Here is a 12,353-nt window from a genome sequence, read left to right as displayed (position 1 = left end):
TGTTCTTAATATATATATATCCAGTTCTGAAAGCATTACATGGCTTCAGCAGTTTGTTAGCTTGAGAAAGGACAAAGTGGTCACCAATTTTTAGTAAATAGGCAGTCTGTTTGTCACCTACAGGTCCCGATTTACATATAAATTCGAATGGATTAGGAATAGATTATACTATTATACTATTATAATATTATAATTCCTAAGAGGTCTGTAAGGGGTGTGCATAAGAGCACAAACGTGCCTACCGTTCCTGTCCTATTGTTTCCTTTTGTTATATCCAATTAATATAGTTATTACATACTCATACTTATATATATGCTTATATATTGTATAGTTATTTCATGCTTATGCTTATATATGCTTACATTTATTTTGTGTGACAAAATAAATAAATAATAAATAAATAAATAAATGGAACTTGTTCTTAACCTGGGGACTGTCTATATTACTATATTTGGTTCAGTTAAAACTGAGACAGATATGGTAAGTACCCCATGGATCAGTTTAGCAGTCATACAAGGAAACTTAAAAGAGCTTCAGGTTTGTTAAATACAACTTAAAATCCGTATTCACAATAAACTTCTGAATCGAGTTGCATGAAGTTAAAATAAAGCAGAATTGCTCCTGAAGTATAAAGAGAAGACCAGAAGCATCAAGAGATGTAAAAAACAACAACCCCAAAAACAAAGACATTCTGAATGAACTCTGATGGGATTGAAAATCTTTTCAGAATAGCTGTGGGTGTACAAAAACATGTCTTTGAGGAAAAGGAACTTTGTCCCTATTATTGATGTAACAGTAATTCAAAGCATGTAAACACAACTGAAAATTGCTGATTCATTTCCATTGTGTTTGCTCATGCTTTTGTCATTCTGCTTAGTCATGTACAGAAGTTCTCTAAAAAAGAAACTTGCAGGATAATTTAATCTTGAAGCATGTTTGGGAATGTGAACTTTTTGATTCTCTGAGAGATGGACATCTGCACTTTGAAGATGGTAGAGACAGCTTAGATGACAAATGGTAATATTGTCTGGTTCCCACTTGGTAATAGAATTTTTTTTAAAAATTCAACTAAGTAATATAACCTGAGATTTGATTACTATGTATGATATGTGGATTTCGTGTCTTTCCTTGGATGTTTTTCCCCAGAAAGTATTTTATGAAGGAAAAGTCATGAATTTTCTGGAGCAGGGGTCTCTAACTTTGGCTGGCTGAGGAACTCTGGGAGTTGAAGTCCCCAAGTCTTAAAGTTGCCAAGGTTGGAGGATTATTAAAATCAGGAGCTTATATCTGTTGAGAGAGGAACCATTTTAAAACTGTAATTATTTTGGGTTGTTTTTTTTACATGTGATTTTAAGTTAGGTTTGTAGCAGGGGTGAAATCCAGCACATTCTGACAGGTTCTGAAGAACTGGTAGCGGAAATTTTGAGTAGTTTGGAGAACCGGTAGCGGAATTTTTGAGTAGTTCAGAAAACTGGCAAATACCACCTGTGGCTGGCCCCAGAGTGGGGTGAGAATGGAGATTTTGCAATATCCTTCCCCTGGAGTGGGGTAGGAATGGAGATTTTGCAGTATCCTTCCCCTGCCACGCCCACCAAGCTACACCCACCAAGCCACACCCAGAACCAGTAGTAAAATAATTTTGATTTCACCACTGGTTTGCAGACTTTGAAAATATCAAAATTGACACTGAAGTAATAGGGTTTGAAGCAAGAAAGTATACCCGGTTTCCCTCCAAATAAGACATCCCATGATAATAAGTGCTTATTTCAGGGTTCAAAAAAATATAAGACAGGGTCTTATTTTCAGGGAAACACAGTGTCTAGGTAGATGTATTCTATGCGGCATGAATATTCTTGAGCAGAGAGAAGAAGCAACAATGTCTGTAAGAAAGGAAGAAAACCGGCAATTTAGTTTATATTGAATGAAAATGGAAAGAATGTAGGATTTAAGAAATTAATTTACATGTAATCATGTGCCTATACACAACGTAAAATAATTGTGGTCAAAGTGATGGTATATAATATGTTAGATGTGTGGAGAAGGGCAACACAATTTTAACCAACCAACTACCAAGAATAAGCATAATTTCACAAATTGGCATAAAGCAGTATGGTACTTTTGGAAAATATATATATATATAATACCTAAGCTACTAGTTTTTTGTTTTGTTTTTTTGTTTTGATGGTTTACAAATTTGTAGTTATTGTGAACTTATTAATAGTTATTTTATAGGGATTTTGAAAATAATTACGGAATAGTGAACTATCCTGAGCTGTGTTTAAGATGGGTGGCCATAAAATTTACTAAATAAATGAAAAAAACAAACAAACAGGGAGCCAAAATAAATTAAGGTGGTGCTGCCAGAAAGCGATAGAATGAAGTCATAACATGAGAAAATGTGTGAATGTATTGGAGTGATTGGGAAGAAGGATATGGCTATCAGGCGCATGGTAAAAAAAACAATAATGATGGGAATCAGGTCTGGAAACAGGATTTGGCTTTGGATGTTTCCCCTCCTAATACTCTTGCGAGTGTAGCCTGAAAGGTACAATGGGGCAGCTGCTCTCTAGAGCAAAGCTGGCTGAGGAATTCTGGGAGTTGAAGTCCGCAAGTCTTAAAGTTACCAAGGTTGGAGACTCCCTGCTCTAGAGAAGACTGTACTGTAAAATCTGGGGAAAGCGGAAGGAAACAGAAGAAAAGGATAACCAGCAGCAAGGGAGATGGACCGGATAACAGCAGTGATGGGTGCACTGTTGAAGATCTGAAGTTCTGAAGAGCTAGGTTGGGAATAGATTAATAAGTCTCAGTGTGATGCTAAGAGTTGATCACAAATTGATGGCACATAATCAATCAGTCAATGGGTCCTCCTTGCAACCATCCTCTGTCTTTGACTTTGTACCTCATTAGACTAGACTAGACTAGACTATAGTAGACTAGACTAGACTAGACTAGACTAGAATAACAGAGTCTGAAGGGACCTCAGAGGTCTTCTAGTCCAACCCCCTGCTCAGGCAAGAAACCCTATACCATTTCAGACAAATGGTTGTCCAATATCTTCTTAAAATCTTCCAGCGTTGGGGCATTCACATTGTCTCTGGAGGCAAGTTGTTCCATTGATTAATTGTTCTAACTGTCAGGAAAAAATTTTTTAGTTCTAGATTGCTTCACTCTTTGATTAGTTTCCATCCATTGCTTCTTGTCTTGTCCCACCTGATAGGTAAAAGTAAAGGTTCCCCTTGCACGTATGTGCTAGTTGTTCCCAACTCTAGGGGGCGGTGCTCATCTCCGTTACAAAGCCGAAGAGCCAGCGCTGTCTGAAGACGTCTCCGTGGTCATATGGCTGGCATGACTAAATGCCAAAGGCGCACGGAACGCTGTTACCTTCCCACCAAAGGTGGTCCCTATTTTTCTACTTGCATTTTTTACGTGCTTTCGAACTGCTAGGTTGGCAGAAACTGGGACAAGTAACGGGAGCTTACCCCGTTATGCGGCACTAGAGATTCGAACCACTGAACTGCTGACCTTTCTGATCAACAAGCTTAGCGCCTTAGCCACTGAGCCACCGTGTCCCACTTTCCCGCCTGATGTTGATGGTTAAATAAAGAGTTGGAAATGGGGAAATGAAGAAAGTCAAGTCAGTAATCTTTCCTTATTACTGGGTTAAAGTACTACCCACTCATGCCTGAGTTGGCAGAAAACTACCCTGGCGTGACCCATGATATCCCATGCTTCCTTTATTACTCATTTTTTCAACACTGCACTCCTCTGTCTCCTTTCAGGCCAAACGATGACAAAGTCCAACAGATTTTATATGCTTAGAGGCTGCCCTTGGAGGGTGTCAAAAGAAGGCAGAAAATATTACTTAACAGTGATATAGTTAAAGAAAGGCTAAATCCATCTTGCTCATGGACTAGAGATGAGATTAAGGCAATGCCATGGCTTTTAAAAATAATGCTTACACTTAGTGACTGTTTGAAGCTACAGCCAACCCCCCCCCAAAAAAGGAGTTACAATCTGGAACTGAAGTTCCGATGGGAGATGGTTCTCCCATCTCCGCAGTCATGTGACTGCACTTTGGACACTTGGCAGATATTTGCAGCGTCCTTGTGCTGCATTGGGAGTGGTGGGGAAGCTTCTATTCTTTGGTTTAGATGGGATTACAGGGGGGACTATGTCTAGGGCCGCCAGAGTCATTTTTGGGACTCTGATGGGATTAGGCAAGGAAGTGAACTAGGTTTTGACACTGCTCATGTCCAAAAGATGAGATGCAGCCTTCATTGTGTCTGTTAGATTTATTTTCTCCACCACACAGGAATGGGTGTGTTGTCTTGTCTGCAAGTCTACCGTGCTCATAAGAAGCTAACAGCCCTTAACCCTTTTAGAAAAGATTGAAGATTGTTGTTGTGACCCAGGCCCAAGTAGGTAGTAGAAACTCAGTCTGTGAAGAAAAAAAAACTTTATTCGAACATCTGAGAATTACTTCATTCCCAGCGTAGTTCAGCTAAATTAAAACAAATTCCTCCCAACACAAATTCCTCAGTCCTATCGCAAACCTTGGTCCAATTAGGCAAACTGCCAAAGCCTTTCTTGGCAAATGTTCAGAAGTCACAAAAATAAATGCAAGATGTAGACGAAGCAGAAGATGAAGCTACCAACGTTGTTTTCCGGCAAAGCTCAAACGCCATTGCTGGTCTGTTTTAAGCCTTATGGGACGGGCCAATCATCTCTTGGCCCTACTCCCAAGTTGTCCTTTTTGTTTGAGCTGCTCTTCTCATGCATGCATTAGTAACAGGCTCCTCCTGTTCCTCTGCCTCACTACTGTCAGTCTCTGGAGGCTCTGGAGTCCGGACCTCACTCCCTGATGGCCCTGGGCCTCACCTCAGCCTCATTGCTGTCCGACTCCGTTGCCAGCTCCACAGGCTGCTGGCGGGCCACAACAATTGTCACAGAAGATAGTCATCATCTCCAGGCAGCAAAGAGTCTTCATTCTGCCCCCTCATTTTCCTGCAGAATTACAAATCTCCTACCTTAGGGGTGAAATCTAGGAGGTTCTGACAGATTCTAGAAAACCAGTAGCGGAAATTTTGATTAGTTCGGAGAACCGGCAAATACCACCCCAGAGTGGGGTGGGAATGGAGATTTTGCAGTATCCTTCCCATGCCACGCTCATCAAGCCACACCACATCCACCAAGCCACACCATGCCCACTAACGCACCTATTTATTCAAGCGGGACTGGATTAAAATTTTATTGGGGTTATTTATATTTTAAGGTTTTAAATTGTTTTAAATTTTTGGCCACATTATAATATGTTCTTTTTAATCTCTTTTAATGTGTACATAGTGAATTTTTACTTGGCTGTACACCGCCCTGAGTCCTTCGGGAGAAGGGCGGTATAAAAATCGAATAAATAAATAAATAAATAAATAAATAAATAAGAACTGGTAGTAAAAAAAATTGGATTTCACCACTGCCCTACCTGTTTTAGAAAAGCAAAAACAAAGAAGTGTGTGTGTGTGTGTGTGTGTGTGTGTGTGTGTCTCACAGAACTGATGTTTTTCTAATAGTCTTATTGGCAGGTTGCTTATCTCCTCTGGCAATCATACATTTAGATCCCTTTCCCAGGTATGTCATGTGGATAGGTTCCAGTAGCTGTGAGACAGGATGAGACAGACTCTTCCATGCACAGCAAAATATTGATGTTTTGGCAGCGACAAACACTGTTTAAAAGTGGGATTTCCTATAACGCAAGAATTGGAGGAAGTTAACACTAATTTGCTCTGATAAGCACTTGGCAATGTCGTTATATGATGGGCGTGGGAGGGAGAATGAATTCAATTGAGGCTCTGTGTTGCCTTATTGTATAAAAGAATCATAGGGATAAAAGGGATCTTGGAGGTCTTCTAGTCCAACCCCCTTCCCAAGGAGTCCTTACATCATTCTGGGCAAATGGTTGTCCAATTTTTTTTTCTTGAAAAACTCACTTGATGGCGCACCCATTAAAAATAACCTTATTATTAATGTTAAGAAGGTAATGTATCAGTCACTTATACCGGTATTTTATTCTTGTTTTGGTTCGTCAATCCACAGAAAGAGTTGCTTTCATTTGTCTTTAATTTGTTTTATAACAGGGGTGTCAAACTGGATTTCTTTGAGGGCCAAGATCAACATTGTAGTTTTCCTCCTTGGGCCGGCACGGTGGGGAGCAGGGGGGAGACAGGATGGACGCCTCCTGCAGCATTTTACCGGCCAAAATGGGGCACTGGGGGGGGAGGCCCTGTGAGGCCCCCTTGCGGCCCATTTTTAGCCAACCGGCCTCCAGCAGCACTCTGCCAGTCAAAAATGGGCCACGTGGAGGCCTGTCTTTTACCATTGAAATTCCCCTTGTACAATTTCTATCACAGTATTTAAATTTAATCTTACAGTCTTAGACTTGTTCCCATCTGAATATATGATTTCATATGTAGATGAATTCCATGGATGAAGGAAAAGGAAGGGAAAGGCTAAATTATCTGTAGTGAATCCAAAAACCAAAACTACTTTCAACTGCTTCCATGCATTCATATCTTAGGTTTTTTTCCCCCCTTCTCAAATAATGCTTCAAATAAGTATCAAACATATTGCTAACTGGACAGAACTTCAAAACCTTTTCTTATCTAAATCACATCTTGGAAAGGAAACCTCTGTTAACACAACCTAAAAACCTCCAGACGTTCTCGATGTAAACGTTCCAGTACTTTCATGTACCTTCTATAAAGTTTTTATTGCCTATTTGTTTTTGTTTTTTTACGGGTATATGAGTGGTTGTCACGCATTAGTGCCTGGAATATAATTATTTATTTATGAGAGTGAGTGTCTTTACTCACGGTAAAAGCAGCTGAACTCAATTTGGCACTTGTTGCAAAATAGCACTTGTTGCAAAAGAGTGATTTGGCACTTGCTGAATAGCAATTATAACTATATGAACGGTAGTCACGGAATATAGCATAAAGGGTGGGCAAATCAAAGCCAGAGCAAGGTAAACGCCCCAGGCCAAAAACAAAAAGGCAGTAAAAAGAATTTTCCTTTCGGACTTCAGAGATACTCCTTTTGCTGAAGCCTGGGTATTTAGCCCCCCCCCCTCTCCGGCTCTTCCATCAAGCACAGTACCTCTGTATATATCCCCCCACTTTACGCTTAACAATCTCTTTCCTGAATAAACAAACAGGAGAATTTAAAGCGCCAGATTCCCTCCTCCTTTCCTAAGGAAAACAATTGATTCTAATGAGTACCTCTGTGTATTTGATAAGCTATATAAGAGCGGTGGTGATGGGGGAGTTAGGGTCCTTCCGGTCCTTTGCCAAAGACCCCTTCCCTGCGAGGGTGTGGAGCGCCCGGTCTTTCCCTGGACTTCAGTGGGAAGCCCAGCTGGCATGCTGAAGGGAGGCCCAGAAGTTGGGTTCCCTGTTGAATTGCAGGGAAAGACCATCCACCCTGACCGAAGGCTCTAGCCCTCCCAGCAAAGGTGGGTTTCAGCAGGTTCTGACCAGTTCTGGAGAACCAGTAGCGGAAATTTTGAGTAGTTCGGAGAACCGATGGTAAAAATTCTGACTGGCCCCGCCCCCATCTATTCTCTGCCTCCCGAGTCCCCATTGATTGGGAGGAAATGGGGATTTTGCAGTAACCTTCCCCTGGACTGGGGTGGGAATGGAGATTTTACAGTATCCTTCCCCTGCCACGCCCACCAAGCCACACCCACAGAACCGGTAGTAAGGCATTTTGAAACCCACCACTGCTTCCCAGGGATGTTTGGGGAAAGGAACGTGAGCAGAGAAAGGGAAAAGGACAAGCGACTGGAATTAGTATTGCTCCTCACTCCTCTTCATTTCCACCCTTGCAAGCAGCCTGGCTTTGAGCCTGTCCTCCTCAATGGCCAACGGAAGCAGCTGACCTCCCTGATGTAGCCTATGAATAAGAGGGAGACACGAGAAGCCCCACAGCCAGACCTCAGAACGGTTGAATGAACGGACGGCTCTCCTTCAGGGCAGGGGGCAGCAGGCCCCGCTGGGCTCCTCCAGAGAAGCAGCAAATGCATCCTCCCCTCTTCCCAAAATCCTTACTCGCAATGCTGATCAGGAGCAGTGCCCCCCAAGAAGCAGAAGATTGCGGGATGCACCCCCCCCATTCTCCTGGCATTGGCTTGTCCAGACAGAGAGCCACAGGGAGAGCCACTTCCCGATCAAGGCAGAAGGAACAAGCACAGCCTTTCTTGCTGCTCAGCACCCGAGCAGGATTGAAGCCCAGAACACCAAACAAAGATTGCCAGAGGGAGTGGTGGCATTCAGCAGTGCCCCCCCCTCAGCCTTCGATGCTGAGGGGGCAAGGCTTGGCACACCAGAAGGCAGCATCGATGCCAGCCCTGCCACACAAGGGAACCCTGGCAAACCGTGAGGAGAGGCGGCTTTGACCAAGGAATCACGGGGCAACAAAGGCAGAGGGTCCCTTGCTCCTGACAGCCTGTGGCATGAGCTAGCCCACCCAGGGCAAATAATCTCAACAAAGGATACTGGTCAAATATTTGCTGGCAAACCTGTGAGCCCAGCTGGGCACTCCCAGAAACCTGGGAGAAGCAGAGAGGGAACGAAGAGGTAGGGATGGGGGTTAGAGGAGAGCAGGGCTCTTGGGACAGGTAGGTCTTCAGAAACCAGGAGAAGGAAAATCAAAAGATCAGGCCAGCCATTCCCACCAGCTGGCTGCAAAAGCCCCACCTGATGGATCACTCGTCCTCTACAGCCCCCCCCCCCGTCCCCCCTGAGCTGCTCTCAGAAGCCTCAGGAGGCTCCAAAATGACAGGCTAGCAGCTCATGGCCGGAGGGGGTGGGCAGAGCCCCAAGTGCTACTAATCAGGGCAGCCTTTGGCCCCTCCAAGCCCCCTTTTCCACAGGTAGAGGCCCGGAGAACTCCACCTGATGGATCCCTCGTCTTCTACAGCCTCTCTCTCCCCCTCCCCCAGTTCTCTGTGGCAAAGAGATGCCACTTTCTCCCCCCTCTTTCTTTCTTTCTTTCTTTCTTTCTTTCTTTCTTTCTTTCTTTCTTTCTTTCTTTCTTTCTTTCTTTCTTTCATATCTATCTCCTCTTTCTTTTTCTTTCTCTCTCTCTCCACTTTCTTTTTGCAAAGAGATGCAAACTTGCCCTTGTCTCAGGCACTTTGGACAAAAGGCAGAACTGCAGCCCTCCACTCTTCCACTCCCAAAGCCCCCGAGTCCCTGCACCGATTGGCTGGCTGCGAATTGTCCTGGGGAGGAGGCAAAAGCCCGACGCTAACTGTACTTCAATGAATGATCTGCGGGGAAGAGACTGGGAGGGATTGGCTGTGGCTGAAGTGCTGTGGCGAAAGACTGGGGGAGGGCCAGCCGAGGAGAAAAGTTTATGGCTAATAGCGCAGAGGCGAAAACCTTAAGGCGAAACAGGCAAGGCGAAGGGTTCGAGCTGAAAAGTCCTAGACCCCTACAGAACAAGAGAGGTCCCTAAGTTATTAAACATGAATTGAGCAAGATTACTATAGTTTCCTCTTCCCATTTAATGGTCTAGGCCCATGATGGTGAACCTATGGCATGCGTGCCAGAGGTGGCATGCAGAATCCTCTCTGTGGGCACACGCACCATCGCCAGCTGCTCTTGTGGTTTTGGGCATGCAAGCTGGTCTTTGCAGGTACCGGAGCACCGGAAAACAGCCTGAAAACAGTCTGAAAAATGTTCCCAAAATGTCCTGAAAACATTTTGGTCTTCAGGTTTCTGGCGGTCCAATGCGTGTACATGCATGCACGTTCCAGTTTGGGCACTGGGCACTGCAAAGGTTTGCCATCACTGGTCTAGGTTACATGTCATGTCCTTCTTCACTGTCACCACTTCTCACAGTTTAGATAGGGAAATGAAGATAATTAATTGTTTGGCTTTTTTTCATTCTTCAATGAAAAGTTGCAATTGGGTGATTCCAACAGCAGAAACCCAAGAGAAGAATGATTGCCATTCTATATTTGATCTACACATTTTCCTTATATTGCATCAAGCAATGAGTTGACTAATCAAAATTCGGTGTACTCTGAATGCAGCTGGCTCTTTAACATGTGCTTCCTATTCAAGAACCTTTAAATGGAAATACTGGGTATTAAAACTGGGGTCTTATAAATGCTAAATGTTGCCCTAATGTTGAGTTATAGCCCTCCCAGAAATTTAGAATATGGTTTGGGCCAATGGTGAAATCCTCCGCGGTTTGCCACTGGTTTGCTGCCTATGCATGCGCGGTGCACGCCAAATGCATGCTGTGTGCACGCTCATGTGCACACTTCACATGGAAAAAGGACACTTAACAAGGTAAGTAGAACAGCGAGGGGGGGAACAGCTGTGCCACGCTATTCAGATTCGCTAGAAAGCAGGATTCTGCTTTCTAGCGAATGTAAATCGCGTGGCACTGTTGAGCGTCAGAAATACCGGTTCAGACCAACTGGTAGCTTTTATCACTACCGGTTCATCCGAACCGGTGCGAACCAGTTGGATTTCACCACTGGCTTGGGCCATGCTAAGCATTGCTTCTCAGGGATGAATACAAATATGCAACAGAGACTCCGCCTGCAGACATTCCTGAATAATCCGTTGCCTCCTTTGGAAAATTGATAAGAAAGATCCCATGTGTTTGGAAAAAGGACACTTAACAAGGTAAGTAGAACAGCGAGGGGGGGAACAGCTGTGCCACGCTATTCAGATTCGCTAGAAAGCAGGATCCTGCTTTCTAGCGAATGTAAATCGCGTGGCACTGTTGAGCGTCAGAAATACCGGTTCAGACCAACTGGTAGCTTTTATCACTACCGGTTCATCCGAACCGGTGCGAACCAGTTGGATTTCACCACTGGCTTGGGCCATGCTAAGCATTGCTTCTCAGGGATGAATACAAATATGCAACAGAGACTCCGCCTGCAGACATTCCTGAATAATCCGTTGCCTCCTTTGGAAAATTGATAAGAAAGATCCCATGTGTTTGGAAAAAAAGGAGGACTTGTCTTCTTTAGCTAATTTAATTCTCTCTATTTAAGCTGGTTAGTTTCTAATAGCTTGATTGTAGCTGTACATCATGTAAGTATATATGTAATTATACCAATTATACTTGAGGGTCAAAATGCACCTCAGATCCAGTTTTCATACAACAGAAATATTGTTGTAGCTTTTTGTCATCTAGCTCAGGGGTCTCCAACCTTGGCAATTTTAAGACTTGTGGACTTCAACTCCCAGAATTCCTCAGACAGCAAAGCTGGGAGTTGAAGTCCACAAGTCTTAAAGTTGCCAAGGTTGGAGACCCCTGATCTAGATGTAGCAGTTAAGAGTTGGAAGCCCATACATTGGGAGGGGAACAAGTTGGGGAAACCACCCTAGTACTGCTCTTCAACCTCCTACAGAATTTATTTATTTAATTTATTTATTTAATTTATTTCAACCTCCTACAGAATTTATTTATTTAATTTATATCCTACCTTTATTAATTTTACAAATAAGGTGGCAAAAAACTCCAACACACCTTCCTCCCCCTATTTTCCCCACCATGTGAGGTGAGTTGGGCGGAGCGGGAGGGACTGGCCTAAGGTCACCTAGCTAAGGAGGGACTGGGAACTCACACTCCCCTGGTTTCTAGCCTGGTGCCTGAACTACTAGAAACCTGCCTCATGTACTTAATAACAACAGAGTTGGAAGGGACCTTGGAGGTCTTCTAGTCCAACCCCCTGCCTAGGCAGGAAATCCTACATCACTTTAGACAAATGGTTATCCAACATCTTCTTAAAAATTTCCAGTGTTGGAAATTCACAACTTTTGGACGCAAGTTGTTCCACTGATTAATTGTTCTAACTGTCAGGAAATTTCTCCTTAGTTCTAGGTTGCTTTTCTCCTTGATTAGTTTCCACCCATTGCTTCTTGTTCTACCCTCAGGTGCTTTGGAGAATAGTTTAACTCCCTCTTCTTTGTTCAATAGTCAATAGTTTGACTTCCCTATGTTTTTAGCTCAATGTACCCTATTGGCCGTAGAGGTTCCTCAACGTACCCTATTGGCATTGGATCCAGTGGTGAAATTCAAATTTTTTTACTACGAGTTCTGTGGGTGTGGCTTGGGGGCATGGTGTGGCTTGGTGGGTCTGACTTGGTGGGCATGGCAGGGGAAGGATACTGCAAAATCTCCATTTCCACCCCACTCCAGGGGAAGTATACTGCAAAATCTCCATTCCCACCCCATTCCAGGGGAAGGATACTGCAAAATCCCCATTCCTTCCCCAATCCTGGGGGAAGGAGATTGCAAAATCTCCATTCCCACCCCACTCTGGGACCAGCCAG

General features: G+C 43.7%; 1 protein-coding gene across 2 annotated transcripts in view; it reads left to right on the top strand.

Moving 5' to 3' along the window:
- Window positions 1–12,353, top strand: part of LOC131203052 (broad substrate specificity ATP-binding cassette transporter ABCG2-like) — a 70,194-nt gene that overhangs the window by 20,837 nt on the left and 37,004 nt on the right. The gene's annotated exons all lie outside the window — the stretch shown is intronic.

Source organism: Ahaetulla prasina, chromosome 8 (assembly GCF_028640845.1).
Source record: "Ahaetulla prasina isolate Xishuangbanna chromosome 8, ASM2864084v1, whole genome shotgun sequence".
NCBI classification, from domain to species: Eukaryota; Metazoa; Chordata; class Lepidosauria; order Squamata; family Colubridae; genus Ahaetulla; species Ahaetulla prasina.
The sequence above is the reverse complement of the archived record's forward strand: the minus strand, read 5'-3'. Positions and strand labels throughout refer to the sequence as shown.